The sequence below is a fragment of the Mytilus californianus genome, unplaced genomic scaffold (assembly GCF_021869535.1).
Source record: "Mytilus californianus isolate M0D057914Y unplaced genomic scaffold, xbMytCali1.0.p SCAF_11, whole genome shotgun sequence".
In the NCBI taxonomy this organism is placed as follows: domain Eukaryota; kingdom Metazoa; phylum Mollusca; class Bivalvia; order Mytilida; family Mytilidae; genus Mytilus; species Mytilus californianus.
The window spans coordinates 7868033-7890052 of record NW_026262593.1 but is presented as its reverse complement, the minus strand read 5'-3'; the positions used below and the strand labels follow the sequence as shown (position 1 = coordinate 7890052).

The 22020-nt window shown below is 31.9% G+C and overlaps 1 long non-coding RNA gene across 1 annotated transcript; it reads left to right on the top strand.

Annotated features, from left to right (window-relative positions):
• The first annotated feature begins 16465 nt into the window (after positions 1-16465).
• On the top strand, positions 16466-21412 carry LOC127719473 (uncharacterized). The gene is made up of 5 exons (XR_007990322.1): positions 16466-16702; positions 17773-17817; positions 18526-18621; positions 20119-20219; positions 21225-21412. It is a non-coding gene; the product is annotated as an uncharacterized LOC127719473 (long non-coding RNA).
• Positions 21413-22020: the final 608 nt, after the last annotated feature.

Sequence of the window (22020 nt, the reverse complement as noted above, 5' to 3'; positions counted from 1 at the left end):
AAAAAGATCAACTCTTTGAGAAAACTTGTGACATTTGTAAATTAAGATATTGTGGTATACACATTTATTTGAAAATACATTATATAAATAATTATTTAATTGGGGTTAATACGGAATAGCACATTGTGCAGTGCTAAAATTTTGGACACTTAATAATACTTTGGCACATATTTGCTTTAAATTCATATCTCAGTAACACTGGTTTTTTCATGTTTTTGTGACATAATTAAAGTAATGATTTTAATTAAACAAAGATCAGTTCTTTGTCATTCATACTAAAATTCTTACCATAAGATAGAAAACATTTTTTACTTTTAAAACCTGTCTTTTTGTTTCTCTCCTCTGTGGTGTTTAAAATTTAATTGAGAGTTGTGAATGATCATTTTATGCAAAAGGTTGTTTCTTTATATCTCATTTTTTCAATTTGTAATGAACTGTTGTTTTATTTTTAATTTGTTTTTTGCAAAAAGGTAGAAAAAATGTGATTTGGACATAAATATTTTTCTTTTATTATTGAAAAAGTATTTTTTTGTTCTTCTGTATTCCCCTTCACAACCCTTAGCAATGATAACAAATTATTTGACAAGTTATTCTTTAAGGCAGTTCAAACATTGAGCATAAGCAGTTTTTGTTTAAACAAAATTTATACAAAAAAAAAATGAAATGTACATATACTATATTGTTAAGACATATATATCTATATATATATATATATATAGAAACAAGTCTAAATTGAAAACAACGTTCAAACCTATGATTGCGTTGGATAAAAACCGCAATTTTTATACGTGTGCATGCAAAACAAATTTCTTGGTAGAGTGGTCTAAATACAGCACAAACAACATTTTCCAAAAGACCAAAAAAGTGAAAAAGTATATTTTAACAAAACGCATTTGACTAGCAGGTCGAACAACGGATGTTCTTAAACCCTGCTGACTGCCATGGCGATTGCCAAATAAACAGATCACCAGATGTAAAAATGGATCTTAATTTATTAATTAAATACCAAACAGAAAACAATAAACTTGCGGAAAAGATATATATATATATATTGATTGATTGTTGGTTTTTTAGCATCCAGTGGCAAATATTATATATATTGAAGAAAGTGGTATAAAAAATAGATTGCACTTGTAATTGAACAAACTAAGCGTACTGAAATATTTAGTTAAAATAAAAAATATATAATGAGCACTAATATACAGCTAAACATAACCGCGAATGTTAATGAGAAAATCAGGGAAAGTTTGAAACTCAAAATAAGGAAGTGAAAGTATAAAATAATTAGGATGGTATTTATTTATTCTTGGGGAAGATGATACAAAAGGGGAGATAACTGTCATTTTAAAAAAAAAATGGGAGAATCAAAACTTCAGAAGTCGAAGAGAGACGGACAAAATAATGGCAAATTCCCCAAAACGAACTCCAGAAGTTGAAGAGAGACGGACAAAATAATAGCAAATTCCCGGAAACGTCAAAGCATTACATTAACAAACTTAAAAATATGCAAAAGGAATCCCACAAAAAAAAACGGTTAAATAAAATATACATAAAAGCAGAATATTAGTATTAAATATATATGTAATTTTTGCTGTGTCTTATATAATCTTTTGAATATTGAATATTAGCAGAAGAACAATTGAAAGAGGTTAGATAACAACTACCAGTGTCTGGAGATGTTTCAAGCTGTTGTAGAAAGTTTGGAGACATGCTCTGACAAGCTATATGAATGGTAGTTGATGCACTGCTGTTTTGAGAACTTTGCTGAAGTCTGTCCTCCAGGGATTACATATTTGTCAAAGAAATAATGATACAGTTTTAGAAGGAGGAATATCTTATTCATAAATTTCTTTTATAATTTAAATTCTTTTTTCTATACTGTGCTTGAAAATGAAAACAGAAATAGTAAAAATTCAATCTTCTAAAAGAAAGTTATTATTTTTTTTATTTGGAATTAATGCATCATATTAATATTTTAAACAATCTGCACATATCTACAAAAACATTTAATCCTTTTTTTATATTTGTGCATTGACTGCATGAAAAATTATTTTGAAAATTTATTCCACAATCTTTTCAGTAACTATGAGTGAAAGGTCACTCAATTTGGTCAATAGAATTATTGTAAGATTTATATTTTTTCTGAGAAAATTACATTTTGTTGTGTAAACAGAATTGCTCTCGTCCTTCCTTCAGTCACTGGTTTTTGGTGACGAACGAAAAATGGATGGATCGTCAGATTGGTGGTAGAGAGCAGTGGTCAGGTGGTCGAGTATTTTGAAGCAATCCTTAAATTGTCAACTTTGTATTTAAAACATTTTTATCTTTTTTAGTTTTGCTTCATTACAGTCATAGTTTTTTTTTTTATCAAATTGGTTTTTTTTTTGGTTGGGAAGATTAGTTATTTATCTTTTTTTTTATTCAAAAGATTAGTTATTTATCAAATTTTGTTTTTGGTTGGGATGAACAGTTTTCTTATAACAGTTTTTTTTTGCCAATGGGATAAACAATACAGTAAATAGATTTGTTAAAAAAAAAGTAAAAAAGTTATAATTTAACAGTACGTGGTAGTTTAAGGGTTGTTTCATATTTGTTTATTTGTATTTTTTCGTGAACAAATTTTCACCATTGGTTTCAATTTTTGTTTCAGCTCATATAGTGAATTCATTGAGAATACACAGCGATTATCAAAACGACATGGCAATGCACGCAGTAGAAGTAGTAGTAGCAGTAGTTGAGAGAAACGGACTACCTCCAGTTGCACCACGGTAAGTTATATTATTTTACAATCTCATCTTGTTCATTGTCCAAATTAACAATGGTGTGACCCAATACTCTGTGTCTGCCAACAAATACTTCATAGAAAACCAAGAAAAATGTGTGCAATGACCAACAGGTGCTCCCCTAGTTACACATTTATTGTGAAAAAGCTGAAAGGAGTGCCATGTATGGTATGTGGTATTTTTCAAAGGTACAAAATAAATTCCCCAATGGGAAAAAAACGAAATATTCACTGGTAATTTGCGTCCAATAGTTATTCTCAGGTGAACAGAAACAAATAATCAGAGCTTAGTACCTCTGGAGGAAAAGATGGCCATTATATTCCTTGATGTCTGAATAGGCCAAAAATAATTAAGCTTCAATTTTGTTCCTGGAAGAAAAGATGATGGATATATATATTGTTGATGGCTTCATCCAAATATGATTTTCAAAATAAAAAATAGGAACCCACAAACAGTAACTACAAGACCTCAGACTTTGACTAAAAAATAAGGTTTCAAAGATTGTCTCCCTTTATTTTTTTATTTTTTTACTTCGAAGTCAATTAATGTTGAACAAAAAATAAATGACCTGAATCAAAATGTTACCAATGTTGAATTATTCAAACTCTCGTATACAAAGACGTTGTATGATGATGGACGGATGCCTAACGTCCAGCGTCAAATTAATATGCATATTCAGGACGAACATGTTAATGTAATATGAATATTAACCCTGCTTTGTACTAGACTGACACGCTGAGCTGGATTTTTAACATGATAGTTCACAAGGTAACAGTCCAAAGGAAGACATATCACCCTACCCGGACACATTATTCTGACCCCGAGTCGACCAGTCTTTGCTCTTACTCCTTAATGCCATATGCTTAGCTGAGAAGCAGGAAATACCAATTTTAACGTCTTTGGTTTGACCCAGCCGGGGTTTGAACCCATGACCTCCCGCACTAGAGGCAAACATGCTACCACAGGACCACCGAGGCATTTCAAAGACGTTGGAAACAGTCTAATCTCTGACTGATTTACAGTCAGTTGTTGAAATAAGGAAGTCCTAAAATTATACTTATACTTTTACAGCTCTTCTATAAAAACATGCAAAGCAAACCTTTGATCAACTTGCTTGCTATGTTTGTTTGGATGTTTGTAAACAGATAAGATAAGATAAGATAAGATAAGTTTTATTTTCCAAATTAGGTCCCCAGGGGGGGCATATACACATAACATATATAATTGTTACAACTTAAAAGCTCTAACAATCCTCCTCGTATCTGATGCAGAAAAACAAACACAAATGCAAAAAAAAAGTTCATGTGTATTTACAGCAAATAAAGTATACTGCAGTAATAGGTATTGAGAATAGTGTAGGTTTCCCTACTGCAACAGACACCAAGGGGCGGTACTCAAGGAGCTGTGTTATTTACACAGTCCTCCTCATGTCTGAAGCAGACAAGAAAGCCACATAATTGACAATTTTTCGAAATAAATTTACATGCAGCAGTGAGAATTGACTTGTCTTCTGTGTTCATAAGCCATATCAGTTTATCTCTTGCGTTAAGAGTTAAAAAGTTGAGGCAACTTTTAGTTATCTCTTGAAATAGATGAATGCGGTCATCATTGAATTTAACACAATGGAATAGAAAATGATATTCATCCTCCACATCCGTAAGAAAATAGATTAAGCAAGGACTGTCGAAACTTGTAAAATCTCAGTACATGTACTCCTGTAGTTTCTGTGTTATCCAACAAAGTTCAAGGTCATTGGCGATTCAGGCAACCCATTTGCTTATTATCTGCAAAAAGGTGGAAAAAAAGAGGGACGAAAGATACCAGAGGGACAGTCAAACTCATAGATCGAAAACAAACTGACAACGTCATGGCCAAAAATAAAAAGACAAACAGACAAATAATAGTACAGATGACACAACATAGAAAACTAAAGACTAAGCAACACGAACCCCACCAAAAACATGGGGTGATCTCAGGTGCTCCGGAAGGGTAAGCAGATCCTGCTCCACATGTGGCACCCGTCGAGTTGCTTATGTTATTACAAATCCGGTAAATAGTCTAATTCGGTAAGTCACATTCGTGAAAAGGGAAGGGTATTGTAGTTACGACATAAGGAACATATCCGATATCATCTGTGAAACGGTTATTCCATAACGGTCAACCAACTCGTGATGGCGTCCGTAAAATTTACGAAGGGATGACTTCAACTTCACCATTTGGAACTCTTGGTTTAATAGCTTCCTTGTGAGCAGCAATCCTCTATCAAGGAAATCATGATAGGAAACACAAGCCCGGGAATATCGTATCAATTGGGAGATATATACTCCGTATGCAGGCGCTGCTGGAATGTTGCTACATAGAAATGGAAAGTTCACAATTGGGAAGCTGAATTCATCTCTTTTGTCGTAAAGTTTTGTTTTCAACCGACCCTCATTGTCAATTTCTAGATGTAAGTCAAGATATGAGGCAGACCTAACTGTATCTGTAGTATCCTTTATCTCTAGTTCGATGGGATAGATTCGTTCAACATAGTCACCAAATTTTGTATTATTTAGTGAGAGAACATCATCTATATAGCGGAACGTAGAGTTAAAGGATATTGCTAACTTCTTATCTCTCTTCCTAAGAAGCTTTAAACATTTTGATTATAATTTCTATTTATCATGATGATTTGTTAGATATATATTTGGGAAATTTTAACTCTTTATTATATATAGTGAATAGATATATGAAGATGTGGTATGAGTGCCAATGAAGTATGCATTTTACTGTTCGGATCTCCATTCTCTGGTCATGTGATCTCATGGTATAAAAGTGTTCCCGCCCCTTGTGAACATTGCAATTCAAAAAGGTAATTTGAAGTGATAAGATGTGCTATTTGTATTTTGTTGATTTAATGCCCGTGATTACGTGAAAGCTATTGATGTAGATGCAAAGTTTTAACAAGAATGGTGCCTTGCTTGATGCATGCATGTGTACATGTATTGAAAAGAGATGAAACTACAGAGATGTGAACATCTTCCTTTTAGACTGCTGACTACTTGTGCCATTTTATAAGTATACCTCTATATCGTTTTAAATGCCAGACAGAGGAGGTTTTTTTTTGTGTGAAAAAAATAAATGGAAAAAAATAATACAAATGAAAATAAAAAAAGATCAACTTTTTGAGAAAACTTGTGACATTTGTAAATTAAGATATTGTGGTATACACATTTATTTGAAAATACATTATATAAATAATTATTTAATTGGGGTTAATACGGAATAGCACATTGTGCAGTGCTAAAATTTTGGACACTTAATAATACTTTGGCACATATTTGCTTTAAATTCATATCTCAGTAACACTGGTTTTTTCATGTTTTTGTGACATAATTAAAGTAATGATTTTAACTGATCTTTGTCATTCATACTAAAATTCTTACCATAAGATGGAAAACATTTTTTTACTTTTAAAACCTGTCTTTTTGTTTCTCTCCTCTGTGGTGTTTAAAATTTAATTGAGAGTTGTGAAGGATCATTTTATGCAAAAGGTTGTTTTTTTATATCTCATTTTTTCAATTTGTAATGAACTGTTGTTTTATTTTTAATTTGTTTTTTGCAAAAAGGTAGAAAAGATATGATTTGGACATAAATATTTTTCTTTTCTTATTGAAAAAGTATTTTTTTGTTCTTCTGTATTCCCCTTCACAACCCTTAGCAATGATAACAAATTATTTGACAAGTTTTTCTTTAAGGCAGTTCAAACATTGAGCATAAGCAGTTTTTGTTTAAACAAAATTTATACAAAAAAAATGAAATGTACATATATTATATTTTTGAGACATATATATTTATATATATTGATTGATTGTTGGTTTCTTAGCATCCAGTGGCAAATATTATATATATTGAGGAAAGTGGTATAAAAAATAGATTGCACACGATTTGAACCAACTAAGCGTACTGAAATATTTAGTTAAAATAAAAAATATATAATGAGCACTAATATACAGCTAAACATAACCGCGAATGTTAATGAGAAAATCAGGGAAAGTTTGAAACTCAAAATAGGGAAGTGAAAGTATAAAATCATTAGGATGGTATTTATTTATTCTTGGGGAAGATGATTGTCATTGTAAAAAAAAGTGGGAGAATCAAAACTTCAGAAGTCGAAGAGAGACGGACAAAATAATGGCAAATTCCCCAAAACAAACACCAGAAGTTGAAGAGATACGGACAAAATAATGGCAAATTCCCCAAAACGAACTCCAGAAGTTGAAGAGAAACGGACAAAATAATAGCAAATTCCCAGAAACGTCAAAGCATTACATTAACAAACTTAAAATATGCAAAAGGAATCCCACAAAAAAAAAAAACGGTTAAAATAAAATATACATTAAAGGCGAAATATTAGTATTAAATATATATGTAATTTTTGCTGTGTCTTATATAATCTTTTGAATATTGAATATTAGCAGAAGAACAATTGAAAGAGGTTAGATAACAACTACCAGCGTCTGGAGATGTTTCAAGCTGTTGTAGAAAGTTTGGAGACATGCTCTGACAAGCTATATGAATGGTAGTTGATGCACTGCTGTTTTGAGAACTTTGCTGAAGTCTGTCCTCCAGGGATTACATATTTGTCAAAGAAATAATGATACAGTTTTAGAAGGAGGAATATCTTATTCATAAATTTCTTTTATAATTTAAATTCTTTTTCTATACTGTGCTTGAAAATGAAAACAGAAATAGTAAAAATTCAATCTTCTAAAAGAAAGTTATTATTTTTTTTATTTGGAATTAATGCATCATATTAATATTTTAAACAATCTGCACATGTCTACAAAAACATAAATCCTTTTTTTATATTTGTGCATTGTCTGCATGAAAAATTATTTTGAAAATTTATTCCACAATCTTTTCAGTAACTATGAGTGAAAGGTCACTCAATTTGGTCAATAGAATTATTGTAAGATTTATATTTTTTCTTGTTATTCTTTTTTCTGAAAAAATTACATTATTTTTGTGTAAACAGAATTGCTCTCGTCCTTCCTTCAGTCACTTGTTTTTGGTGACGAACGAAAAATGGATGGATCGTCAGATTGGTAGTAGATTGCAGTGGTCAGGTGGTCGAGTATTTTGAAGCAATCCTTAAATTGTCAACTTTGTATTTAAAACATTTTTATCTTTTTCAGTTTTGCTTCATTACAGTCACAGTTTTTTTTTATCGAATTGTTTTTTTTTTGGATGGGAAGATTAGTTATTTATCTTTTTTTTTATTGGAAAGATTAGTTTTTTATCAAAGTTTTTTTTTGGTTGGGATGAACAATTTTCTTATAACAGTTTTTTTGGCAATGGGATAAACAAAACAGTAAATAGATTTGTTAAAAAAAATGTAAAAAAGTTATAATTTAACAGTACGTGGTAGTTTAAGGGTTGTTTCATATTTATTTTATTTGTATTTTTTCGTGAACAAACTTTCACCATTTGTTTCAATTTTTGTTTCAGCTCATATAGTGAATTCATTGAGAATACACAGCGATTATCAAAACGACATGGCAATGCACGCAGTAAAAGTAGCAGTAGCAGTAGTTGAGAGAAACGGACTACCTCCAGTTGCACCACGGTAAGTTATATTATTTTACAATCTCATCTTGTTCATTGTCCAAATTAACAATGGTGTGAGCCAATACTCTGTGTCTGCCAACAAAAACTTCATAGAAAACCAAGAAAAATGTGTGCAGTGACCAACAGGTGCTCCCCTAGTTACACATTTATTGTGAAAAAGCTGAAAGGAGTGCCATGTATGGTATGTGGTATTTTTCAAAGGTACAAAATAAATTCCCCAATGGGAAAAAAACGAAATATTCACTGGTAATTTGCGTCCAATAGTTATTCTCAGGTGAACAGAAACAAATAATCAGAGCATAGTACCTCTGGCGGAAAAGATGGCCATTGTATTCCTTGATGTCTGAATAGGCCAAAAATAATTAAGCTTCAATTTTGTTCCTGGAAGAAAAGATGATGGATATATATATTTTTGATGGCTTCATCCAAAAATGATTTTCAAAATAAAAAAAAGGAACCCACAAACAGCAACTACAAGACCTCAGACTTTGACTAAAAAATAAGGTTTCAAGGATTGTCTCCCTTTATTTATTTATTTTTTTACTTCGAAGTCAATTAATGTTGAACAAAAAATATTTGACCTGAATCAAAATGTTACCAATGTTGAATTTTTCAAACTCTCGTATACAAAGACGTTGGATGATGATGGATGGATGCCTAACGTCCAGCGTCAAATTTATATGCATATTCGGGACGAACATGTTAATGTAATATGAATATTAACCCTGCTTTGTACTAGACTGACACGCTGAGCTGGATTTTTAACATGATAGTTCACAAGGTAACAGTCCAAAGGAAGACATATCACCCTACCCGGACACATTATTCTGACCCTGAGTCGACCAGTCTTTGCTCTTACTCCTTAATGCCCTGTGCTTAGCTGAGAAGCAGGAAATACCAATTTAACGTCTTTGGTTTGACCCAGCCGGTGTTTGAACCCATGACCTCCCGCACTAGAGGCAAACATGCCACAGGACCACCGAGGCATTTCAAAGACGTTGGAAACAGTCTAATCTCTGACTGATTTACAGTCAGTTGTTGAAATAAGGAAGTCCTAGAATTATACTGATACTTGTACAGCTCTTCTATAAAAACATGCAAAGCAAACCTTTGACCAACTTGCTTGCTATGTTTGTTTGGATGTTTGTAAACAAAAGGTAGGTAGTCTGTTTCAGTCTGTTTACTATATACTGGAATTTGATTGGACAATACACATTAACTTCATTGCAATTCAATTTTTATTGTCTAATCAAATTCCAGTATATACAAAACAGACTGAAACTCCGCCTACCTATTGTTTGCAAACAATCAAGCAAACATAGCAAGCAAGTTGATCAAAGGTTTGCTTTGCATGATTTTATAGAAGAGCTGTAATTGACTTGAAAGACAATAATTGGCCTCAATTAAATCTATATGCATGTGACTTATTGTTTTACCTCAGTTGGATATCATTGCACTTTACCATAGATTTTTGCATTCTGCTGCAACAGGCCTGACGCTTAGTTTGAATTTGTGCTCAAAATCAAATGTTCCGTTATTCAAAAGATGTCAGCTACAAAAGTTAAGCTGGGGATTCAATAAGGAAAACCTTAAGTGGGAATTTGGACAGAAAATATGATGATATTATTCATTTTCCTACTACAAGAATCCTACCAGAATTAATTTATTCCTACTAGAAAATCTTTCTACATGAAATCTTTTTAATTATCTTAAACTGGATTCCTGTTTGCTAACGACACAAATTTTGCCGTGTTAAATGCAACCAAGTTCCAGTTCAGAAATTCAAAAGTTGGAGGGTAGAAAAATGAAAAGTTGTGTTGGAACACAATGCTGCATTTAGGGTCAAACAACTACAATATTGAAATATGAGAGAATATGGCTCATGTAGATTAAAAGGTAATTTTTATACTTTTAAGATGAAATGTTTGATCTGTTTGCCAATATATTTAGTAATCAGTTAATTCAACGATAGTGCATAATTTTACTCATTATTTGTTCATAACTCTTTAATTTCATATAATCAATATTTTGCCCATCTACATATATAACATAATTTCTAGCTTGAATATATCACAGCTTCCTCATGTACATTTCAAAAGCCAACTTTTTTAAATGAATATATTCCATGCATTTCCATTGTTCTTTGTTGTTGAGATTCAAACTTAAATGATTGACCCAGTTGTGTATTTGTGAATATACACTTACATTATGTATATTTTTAGATTCCTACTAGAAAATATTTTTTTCTATGTGGAATTTTGAAAAATTCCTAACAGGTTTTCTAGTAGGAATTTTATTTTCCCGCCAAATTATTCCGGCTAATTTAAATATTCCTGATAGGAATATATACAATATTCCTACTAAGAAACTCCTGCTAATTTAAATTTTTAGGCTATTTTCTGTCTCACTAGAATATTACTCTTTTCTGATAGGAATTCAATGCAATATTCCTACTATATTCCGTGTATATTCTGTGTGGAATATTTCATACACAGGAATGCTTAGATTTTTAGTTTTGCAAAAATCTAATCAATGTTTGCCTTATTTGTAAACTTTCTGCTATAATTGGCCTTTTAATAACTACAATAATCCTTAAAATTTTTTAAACAAAATAACCCAATAATATAAAACAAAGAATAACAACAAATCTTGTCACGTGAAAAAGAAATAATGTGTTTACATTATAACAAAATATAGGGGCCAAAATGGAACCCTTATAAAATACTCCTCAATCTCTTTTTTTATTGGGTTCTGTGATAAAAATTACTCTAGAAAGAATAGTATACTGACTAAAGCCTAGGTCTCAGTGTGTTTTGTTCATAAATCAGTCCGTTAGTTTTCTCGTTTGAATTGTTTTACTCATTGTTGAAGGCCGCACGGTGACCTATAGGTGTTAATTTCTGTGTCATTTGGTCTCTTGTGGAGATTTGTCTCATTCGCAATCATACCACTTCTTCTTATTTTTATATTTTAAACAGTATAATTCAAATTCTTTTATTAAACTAAAAGCCGGTCACAAAAACAGGCATATAAATCATAACAAAGACAGACATAAAATATAACTACTTTCATTCATCCATTCACATATTGGAAATGATTCATCAGAAAACTTACATAACCATACGAGTCAGTGTCCCGTATAAAGAGGGAAAACTCTAATATTTCTTCAAATTTTACAATGACAACAAATAACATATTAGAATCATGTGCAAAACAGTGTAGACGAGACCATTGATTGGCGCGCTAAAATATCCCACTGACTGGGTCAGATTAGGTGAACGTTCGTCTCTAACGCCCACAACTCACGGCGTATTTATTACAGACATTTAAACTGTGGGGTTGCCAAAGGGTCTCAGTGCCTAAATAAAATAATTCGAAAAACTAATCAGGAATAACCTTTGTGTTTTGATTTATATTGAATACTTAAACGTTCTTTACTTGTGTTTTTGTTATGTTTTGATAATCAATTTTTATGATATCGCACGTTCTTTCAGCAAAAAAGGATTTAACTGGCTTTAAAAGTTACAATGCATGTGTTGATTATTATCTTTTATTCGGACGTCAAAGCGATTTAACAATTGCGGTTGTCTAATTATGTCATCTTTTAACTTTTATCTGGTCAAAATTTTATTTTAGAACGAATGCATGGTCAACTTTGAAAAGTGTGCAAACACAAAACAAATAGACAAAATATACTTCTTTCCTGTCTTTTTCGAACTTGCAAGTTATTAGACAGTAATAGGGCTATTTGGATCAAGCCTTGTGAAATTTGCATTTACGTGTTTGAATAGGTGAAATGTATAGTTTGGTGAACTTTTCTGCTAACTACTATACTTGTGAAAAACCCTTGGCAACAGAAACATATTCATTTTTTTTAATCGACCCAATTTACATAGTATACATGGACGACTTCGTACATTTTATGATCACAAATAAAATATGTATATAATATACTGTGCACTGTAGTTCGTATATATACTTTGGCAACCCCACAGTTTGAATGTCTATAATAAATACGTCGTGAGTTGTGGGCGTTACAGACGAACGTTCACCTAATCTGACCCAGTCAATGGGGTATTTTAGCGCGCCAATCAATGGTCTCGTCTACACTGTTTTGCACATGATTCTATATACTATATCTACTTCTAATTATTATACCCTTGGTGAAGATTTGTTCTATATATATAGCAGTAGGGTAAGACTATTCTACAACTGAGCACAAATTGACATACGAATGTAACTGTTACTACTACGAAAAGTCGGGAATATTCACAAACATAGGGAAACCCATTCTACAACTGAGAACAAATTGACATACAAATGTAACTGTTACGACTACTTAAAGTCGGGAATCTTCAAAAACAAAGAGTAACCCATTCTACTACTGAGAACAAATTGGCATACGAATGTAACTGTTATAACTATTAAAAGTTGGGAATCTTTACAAACAAAGGGTATCCCATTCTACAACTTGAAACAAATTGACATACGAATGTAACTGTTATAACTACTAAAAGTTGGGAATCTTTACAAACAAAGGATAACCCATTGCACAACTGAGAACAAATTGACATACGAATGTAACTGTTATAACTATTAAAAGTTGGGAATCTTTACAAACAAAGGGTACCCCATTCTACAACTTGAAACAAATTGACATACGAATGTAACTGTTATAACTACTAAAAGTTGGGAATCTTTACAAACAAAGGATAACCCATTGTACAACTGAGAACAAATTGACATACGAATGTAACTGTTATTACTACTAAAAGTTGGGAATCTTTACAAACAAAGAGTAACCCATTCTACAACTGAGAACAAATTGACATACGAATGTAACTGTTAATACTACTAAAAGTTGAGAATCTTTACAAACAAAGGGTAACCCATTGTACAACTGAGAACAAATTGACATACGAATGTAACTGTTAATACTACTAAAAGTTGGGAATCTTTACAAACAAAGAGTGACCCATTCTACAACTGAGAACAAATTGACATACGAATGTAACTGTTACTACTATTTAAATTTGGGTATCTTTCCAAACAAAGAGTAACCCATTCCTCAACAGAGAATAAATTGACATACGAATGTAACTGTTAATACTACTAAAAGTCGGGAATCTTTACAAACAAAGAGTAACCCATTCTACAACTGAGAAAAAATTGTCATACGAATGTAACTATTACTACTACTAAAAGTCGCGAATCTTTACCAACAAAGGGTTACCCATTCTACAACTGAGAACAAATTGACATACTAATATAACTGCTATAACTACTAAAAGTCGGGAATCCTTACAAACAAATTTATAAACACAAGGTACCGATGTCAGTGGCGTCACCTTTGTTCTGATATTTGCGAATTTCTGATTTTTAACCATATCATAAACTCCAGAAAATCTTCCAGAGAACTGTCAAATGGCATAACTGTTTAAGAAACATTTTCAGGAACAAAATATGTATTTTTAGTTCTTTCAATCAACAATATTTCGATTTTTTTTTTATTTTTTTGTCTCACTTATAATTTTGTGTTGATGAGGTCTGTTATTTTTGTTTCGATTTCCTCACTTGACCCTAAGGGCAATATCATTTTCTTCTCTAAAACAATTTTTGCAATTTTAATCAAACTGCGCAAGAACGATGTATTGAAATTTTCACTTGGTTTCAATCAGAGGAAATCTGTAAAGACAATTTGATAAGCTCTCCTTCTCTGAAAATACAATGTGAAATTTATTGAAATATAAGAATAAGTGATTCCAATTTAATTTTGATCTAGTTGCAAATATGGCGGCATTGGTGGCACGAAGTTCCCTTTTAAAAAAATGGACAATCATAAACTCTATCTTCTTTCCAAAAACCAGTTAGCTTGATTAGGCCAAACGTAGTCTGAATGATGTAAAACCAGTTAGCTTGATTAGGCCAAACGTAGCTTGAATGATGAAACATGTCACGTGATCAAGGTGACCGGTCGTGTTTATATCTGCAGCGAAAAATATCAATATTTTCATAGTTTAAATTTAAAAAGCGTAACTCAAGTTGAACTTTTAGAGTTGTATTAGTGTATAAAAGACTTGATGATGATTCTTAACCAATTTGAATCCAGTTGTATTGAGTGTTTTGATGGAAATCCTCTTAGTCAATTTGGAGCCACGGATTTCGTTCAAACAGAAATGGCGCCAAGTCCAATTGTAAATATAGAGAATAATGTGAGTACTATAACTACTGTAGCTCAGATACATAAACCACATTTAACAACAGTCAATACACCCAGAAAACGTCATTTATCAGAAACAGACTCAGATCATGTACAAAATAAGAAGATGAAGCATTCCAGTATTTCCGCCTCCCCCTCCTCGCATTTACCAACCTCTGACAACACTCATTTAAATGCCATTGTTTAAATGATTAGCAACTTATCAGACAATTTCAATAGTGTAGCTAGCAGGTTATAGAGCAGAATTTCTGAAATTGAGGGAAATGTGGAAAAACGCCTAACTGTTAAATTCAACAACGTTATTCATGATAAAGTAAAAAAAGTGAAGTAGGTAAATTGAAAGACCAAATTTCTACTGAAGTTAACGAATTATAAGAAAAGGTTGTTTCGCTTGGAAAATCATATGCAGAAGTTGCGGCATCTAGCGGTAATTTATTAACTCTGAACTAAAAGACCAACAACAGCTTTATAATAGTGTTATTGTGAAAAACCTGCCCTTCGACAAACGAGAAGAAAATGAAAATTCAATACTTAAAAATAAGGTTTCAGCTTTATTAAAGGATGGCCTGAAACTGGCAGATATAAATGTTGCTAAAGTAATCAGGAAAACTAGCAGATCTGACAATAAACCGGGTATTGTGGTAATAACTTTCGCTACTATAGAACATAAGAAAGGTGAATTGAAAGCTAAACGTGTACTGACAATAACAATCGTACACTATTAAAAGCCTTAAGCAGGGAGAACGATTTCATGATTAAATCTGGACGTGTAGTGAGGAAACAGTCTGATGATACTAGTGTTCACAATTTGCCTCAAGTCAATGATCAACGAGTAAACAATTATCCACACACCCGTAACGATAGAAATAGACATAATGATCGAGATCAACATCCTGACTATTCGAATGGATGGCAGAGTTACGAAGGTAGGCGTGACCGTGGGAAGCGGTATTAGTTAATTTGCAGGTTTTGGAACATTAATGGGTGGAGCAAAACTGTAAATAGTGAAAAGAATTTTATGCTAGCTTCATGCATACATAAACGTTATTTGCATATATTAGGGTTGGCCGAAACTCACGTGATTGGTCAATCAGTTGTTGGTATTGAAGGTTACACGTGGTTTGGACATAACCGTAAACATATACACGTGCGTGCAAGAACGGGATCGGGAGGTGTTGGCGTATTAGTACGAAACGATGTTTTAGTGAACTATAATGTTGATAAAGTGAATGATTCTGTTGATGGAATTTTATGGATACGTTTTTCGGAAATAAACAATCCGGAGTCGTCCTTTTATATATGTGTGGTATATTTACCTCCAGAAAACTCAGCACGATCGGTGAATATCTATGATTTTTTAGACTCGCTTTCTTCTAATATATATACAATCCCATTTTACAGTAGTCCATTTTATTTGTTTGGAGATTGGAACAGTCGAGTGTCCGATATACCTGATTTTATAGAAGGGATAGATATTTTACCCGAGCGAAATGTTGTTTATTTTACTAACAACAGTTACGGAGACATTGGAATGACAACCTAACAGTACTATGGAATGAAGTGTGTGCAGCGGAACGTATTTGGCGTATAAATCATAACAGTAACCATGGTAACGAAAGGAAAAGTGCACGTCATGTATTTGTGAAGAAACGTTAAACTTTTGAAAAAAACTGTCAACAAGCGAAAAGACAGTACTGGTACCGTAGTCAAGAAGAACTCTGTGCCGTCCAAAATAATGAGCCCCGGGAATTCTGGAAGAAAATAGGAAGAATTGGCGTTGGAAATGAAAGACAGAAGTGCATTCCGATGGAAGTTTTACAAGATGGCGGTTCAATTTGTACTAATACTGTAGTCTCGATCACCCAGACGCATTATGAATATAGCGTCTGGATTATTGTATCTTTGGATTTCGTCCCTAGATGGCGTAATAAAATTTGGTAATGACCGTGACCACGTTTTGCCGGAAGGTAAACACATCAGGAATATTGACATCACATGTGGCAGTTGTTAACCATAGTTTTAGTCTAAATTGAGACGTTTAAGACAAGCATGGAAACTAGACACTGACTGTTATCTAATCAGGATAAAGGTGGGTTCATGTTTACTAAAGGGATAGGAATAGGGAAATGGTAGTTATTTTTACACACATGTATAGTTACATGTATATACATGTATCATATAGGGTGTACAAAAAGTCATATAAGTTGTAATAACAACTAGTATCATAAAATAAAATGTTTGACAAGACAAGTTATCCTCATTGTATGGGCTATGCCATTTAGATTATGCATAGTGTGGTCATAAATTCAATAAAAAAACATGCATAGTATGAATTCTTATAATGTACGAAAATAAATAACTGGCGATATATCCACAACAGAGTAAAGAGGATCGTATTCATGGTAACTTTATGATAAATAAAGGTAAAAAAATATTGCCAAATAATGTTAGCGGTAATTTTATGTGCATGAGGATTAAATGTACGTACACTTTCTTTAAGACGATGAAAAAAAATCAACTGATTTGGTGATGTCATGTACATTTTCATCAAAAAGTAATGTAACTCATAATTATTTGAGACCCTAGATGAATGACAACAATGAACAAAGATATTTTGACGAATCGCTATAAAATGTTAACAAATTTGATGCCAATGGTAGAAGAAATTTACTGTTTGATGCAAGACTGTGAAGGGCATTAGTACACCAGTGTTGACATGTAGTTCTAAAAATTGTCATTATTTGCAACTCCCTTCAGGAAGTATAAATCATTGCTCAAGAGTGGCATCACATTGGCTAAGAGGAATGTTGATGCAGTTCTTAAAGGAGTCTAGGTGACCGGTCAAAATTTCAGACTTCTGTCAAACATTCCTTCATTTTCAAGTAACAGAATCACGTGACATTCAAACCTTCCCCTTGTCGAATGCACTTTGCATAACCTAATGTTAATTTGTTCTTGTCTTAAATACAATATGAAATATTTGCCACTGGACATTATGCAAACAACAATTCATCAAGCAAATTACAGATCTATACAAGATTGATAATATCATATTGTTAGATGTGTCAATTGCCTTACCTTAAGACATTGCATTATCTGATTATTCATCAACCATGTCAACCTTTATATAGAATTATAATATGTTATTGTACATTCAAGGGGCTGCTGTGAACATTCAACCAAGCTGACTATCAAACTAGTCATGTAAGTATAAACACTAATAAAGGGTAAGAAACGAAAAAGCTTATATAAATATAAAATTATACCATGTATAATGCTGGCTGGTAAATAACTTCATTTGATGTTACAATGTACTTAATTCAGCTGTAATGAAATGCAGACTTGCATGTATTGTTCCTGACTGTGTATTATAATACCAATAGTTACACACCTATTATAAAATCACAAAACATGATCCAATAAAATGGAGACAATTTTCCATGATAAAAATATAAAGTTGTGTCCTACAAGCCGCTCATATTTGTTTTATTAATACATCTCAGAAAATATAAACAAAAGTATTACAAATTCCTGTAACATACATTTTGGACATGTAAGAGTTCATTGATTACATGAAATTACTTAAACTTTAACATGTTTAAGAGGATTACCTTGCTACAACGATATGATTTTTAAATTCTATGAATGCACATTGAATTGTATACAATTTCAAACAAAGGTATGAAAGCTTAGGTTCTTGAGCTTTGTGAAATTAACAATTAAACAAATACAGGTTTACCATTATTACAATTGTTTATTGTCTTAAAAGGCTGAATAGTATTGAGAATGAAATAAAAAATATATCAGACCAACAGTATACAGTGTATTATAACTATTTAAGCATAAATTATATGCATTTAGTTGCATCTAAATAGTAAAATACTGACATACATGTATTAAATTCTTTTCCAGGTCAATAGTCTGTATTGAATGGCTGCAGAAAAACAAACAATATGCAAATGTATATACAGGAATGAAGAGACCTCACAGATAACTGACTGTCATTGGGTAATTTGTATTATTAAAAGAAAACTGAGAATGGAAACGGGGAATGTGTCACAGACACAACAACCTGATGAAAGAGCATAAAAACAGGCGAAGGCCTCCAATAGGTCTTCAACACAGCGAGAAAATCCAGCACCCTGAGGCTTGCTTCAGCTGGCTCCTAAAAAATTGTACTAGTTCAGTGAAAACTAGATATCATTGAGATGGGAGCCATCTCTGTGGGCCCTGCTGTAAATAATGTGTGGTAAAAATTTGTATCTTTATCATTGGACAATCGTTGTCAACTGAAACCAAAGTTTTTGACCTTGACCTTTGACCTAGGAAGTTGTACATAAATTATGACACACCCTCTGGTGTTAGTTTATATACATGTCAAGTATAAACTTTGAAATAACGGTTCTCAAGATATAGAGCGTACACGATCTTTACAATAGGACATGGGGTTGTCAACTATAATCAAAGTTTTTGACCTTGACCTTTGACCTAGAAAGTTGAACATAAATTATGACACACCCTCTGGTGTTGGTTTATATACATGTCAATTACAAACTTTGAAATCATAATAGTTCTCAAGATATAGAGCGGACACGATCTTTACCATAGGAAATGGGGTTGTCAACTAAAACAAGTTTTTGACCTTGACCTTTGACCTAGGAAATTGTACATACATTATGACACACCCTCTGGTGTTGGTTGATATGCATGTCAAGTATAAACTTTGAAATCATAACGGTTCTCTAGATATAAAGCGGACACAACTTGAAAGGACGGACAGACCGACGGACGGACGCACAGACTGATCACTATAGGGCGTCCGCCATTTGGCGGGGCCCTAATGAACGTCATACTTGAATCAGAAAAATATGAATAAACTAAAATTAAAAATCATACCACACTAACAAAGGCCAGAGGCTTCTGACTTGGGACAGGTGCAAAAATTTGGCAGGTTAAACATGTTTTATGAGATCTCATACCTCTAGCCAATGTAGAAAAACACACACAGCAATACGCACAGTAAATCTCAGTTTAAAAGAAGTCGTAGTCTAATGTCAAAATAGGTAACACAAGAAACTTAGCAAAATAACAATGATACTTAAATTATTAACAAAGGACTACTAGCATGACTAGCAGTTACTGACATGTTCATCAGACATATATATATGTAAGCTTACTTCTGTTTCTAAGCAACTTTTTTTATCATATGAAATATATCTTGAATATCTTGTACAAATGGTTTGTTTTAATTTTAAAAAATGTACTTTTAATTAATAGGACATGAATTGCCAATAAGAAAATATAATTTCTTTGGTTTTATTCCAAAACAGATACCGGTACATGTATGACTAAATGTTTTTGAACCTTGCATATTGACTTGAACTTGTTTCTTAGCTTTGCAAAATTACTTCAATTCTAAAAAATGTATACCGGTAGTCTGGTAGATATATATATTGACCTCATAAAATAATGCATGTTATTAAATTAAGGCAAATTATATTTCAGTAAGACTTTCCTATCCAATACAAGTACATTTTGTATTTCATCTTGGAAGAAGCAAAAAACAACAGGTCTGACGATGGTGACATGTCAAATTAATCTAACAGGTAACACATATTGTTTTAAAGGCTTTTCAATTAGATAAACTTATCATGCTGATGATAGAATAATAGATACATGCATGCATATTGGGACCAGGGAAGACAATGATAATGTAAGTGAAATTCTCAATTGGATTCTATCAGTTGTAACCCTATAATGAATAGGAATAAAATGTACAGTGATGCTATGCTAGTTTAGTCAAATATAATAATGGATTATACCCAGATTTTGGTTAAATATAGCCTCGTTTTGTTGTGCTTGATATCCTGTAAATTTTTGATATACTAAGATAATTAAGTTAAAACTTACAGATATTTACTCCAACAAAAATAATACCTTTTTACAACCAGTACATATATATACATTTTAAATTGAGAGTCAGAAAGCAGAAGTCTAAAAAAAACAATGCACAAAACCAGACAAATTGAAATAAATGCACGAGATAGGTGTGTTGAAAAACAAAAGAAATGTTTCTCTGTTTAAGAGTTATAATCAGTTATTTTATGGACTACAAACACAATGCAAACCCGCTTAAAACCCAGGTTTCACCAGGTGTTGTGGAAGAGTAAGCATAAACTGCTAATATCTGAAAAGTTCATAACTATCTGTCATTCTGTAACATTGTCAAAGCTGGTAAATTAGCCATACTTGGTAAAGAATAAAGATTATTTACACAATGAAATTAAATATAAAGTTTGGTTTACGAAAATAAATTTGTAATTATACATATTTCTGTTTCCTATAAACTAGTAACAATTACCAGGATAATTGTATAGTTCTGAGTATTTTGTCAAACATCTATACTTATAATAACATTCCCTTAATATTTGGGTACAGAATTGTGAGTAAAACCCTTAAAAGTATGAATTTTTCTATCATCAATTGTGCGTGTAAAACACTCATATACATGTTATAACAATTAGCCACTTCAGGATATCTATAACAAAAAAATGTTGTATAATCTAAAATTCTGAATATAAGTTACCACAGTTTTTACTTTTGCTTTTCAGATACTAGTGAGGAAATCAAGAAACAAGAGTAGACACCATGAGACCATTTGTGCTTACAATACTAGTGCAACAATTGTGGTTGATGTCCATATCATATTGTATTATGATAATACATTACAGCGTCCACAGAAAAATTATCATCTTGGTCGTCAATGCCTCTCATTTCTTAATAAATTGCATTTCTTATATTAGGGTTGTATGATTTTCTAGAATGACTTTATTGTTTTTTAATATTGGATTAAATGTTGAAAAACAAATGACAAAAAAACTTCAATTGCTGATTGAAGTGGAAGTACTTTTTAAATAATTAGTATTGTGTTTTAGTGAATTAAGAAACATATTCCTTTCCATATACATGATAAATGTTTCTTGTTTATTTTAAATACATGTATATCATTTCTTTAATTCTGTATCTAATAGGATTATCAGGAAAAAGATAATATTTGAATCCTAGACTGGAGTAAGTTTTGATATTTATAGGAGAAATAATAACAAATCAATATTTGATTGATTATTTTACAGACTCAGAAAAATTTAAAGTACATTTAAGCACTTTATCACAAGACCATGAAAATAATTTTGCTGTACCTTTTTATTTTATTTAGTTTTCATTGTTTTTAACCCACTAATTTTTACAATCTATATCATCAAGGATAAACAAAAATACCATTTGAAACTAGAAACACTTTTATCATCTTAAAATTTGCATTTTAATTGATACTAAACCCAAAGATAATGAAGAAAGAGCACTATCATGTGTACCTTAATTTGATTCTGAAAAATAATCATTACATTA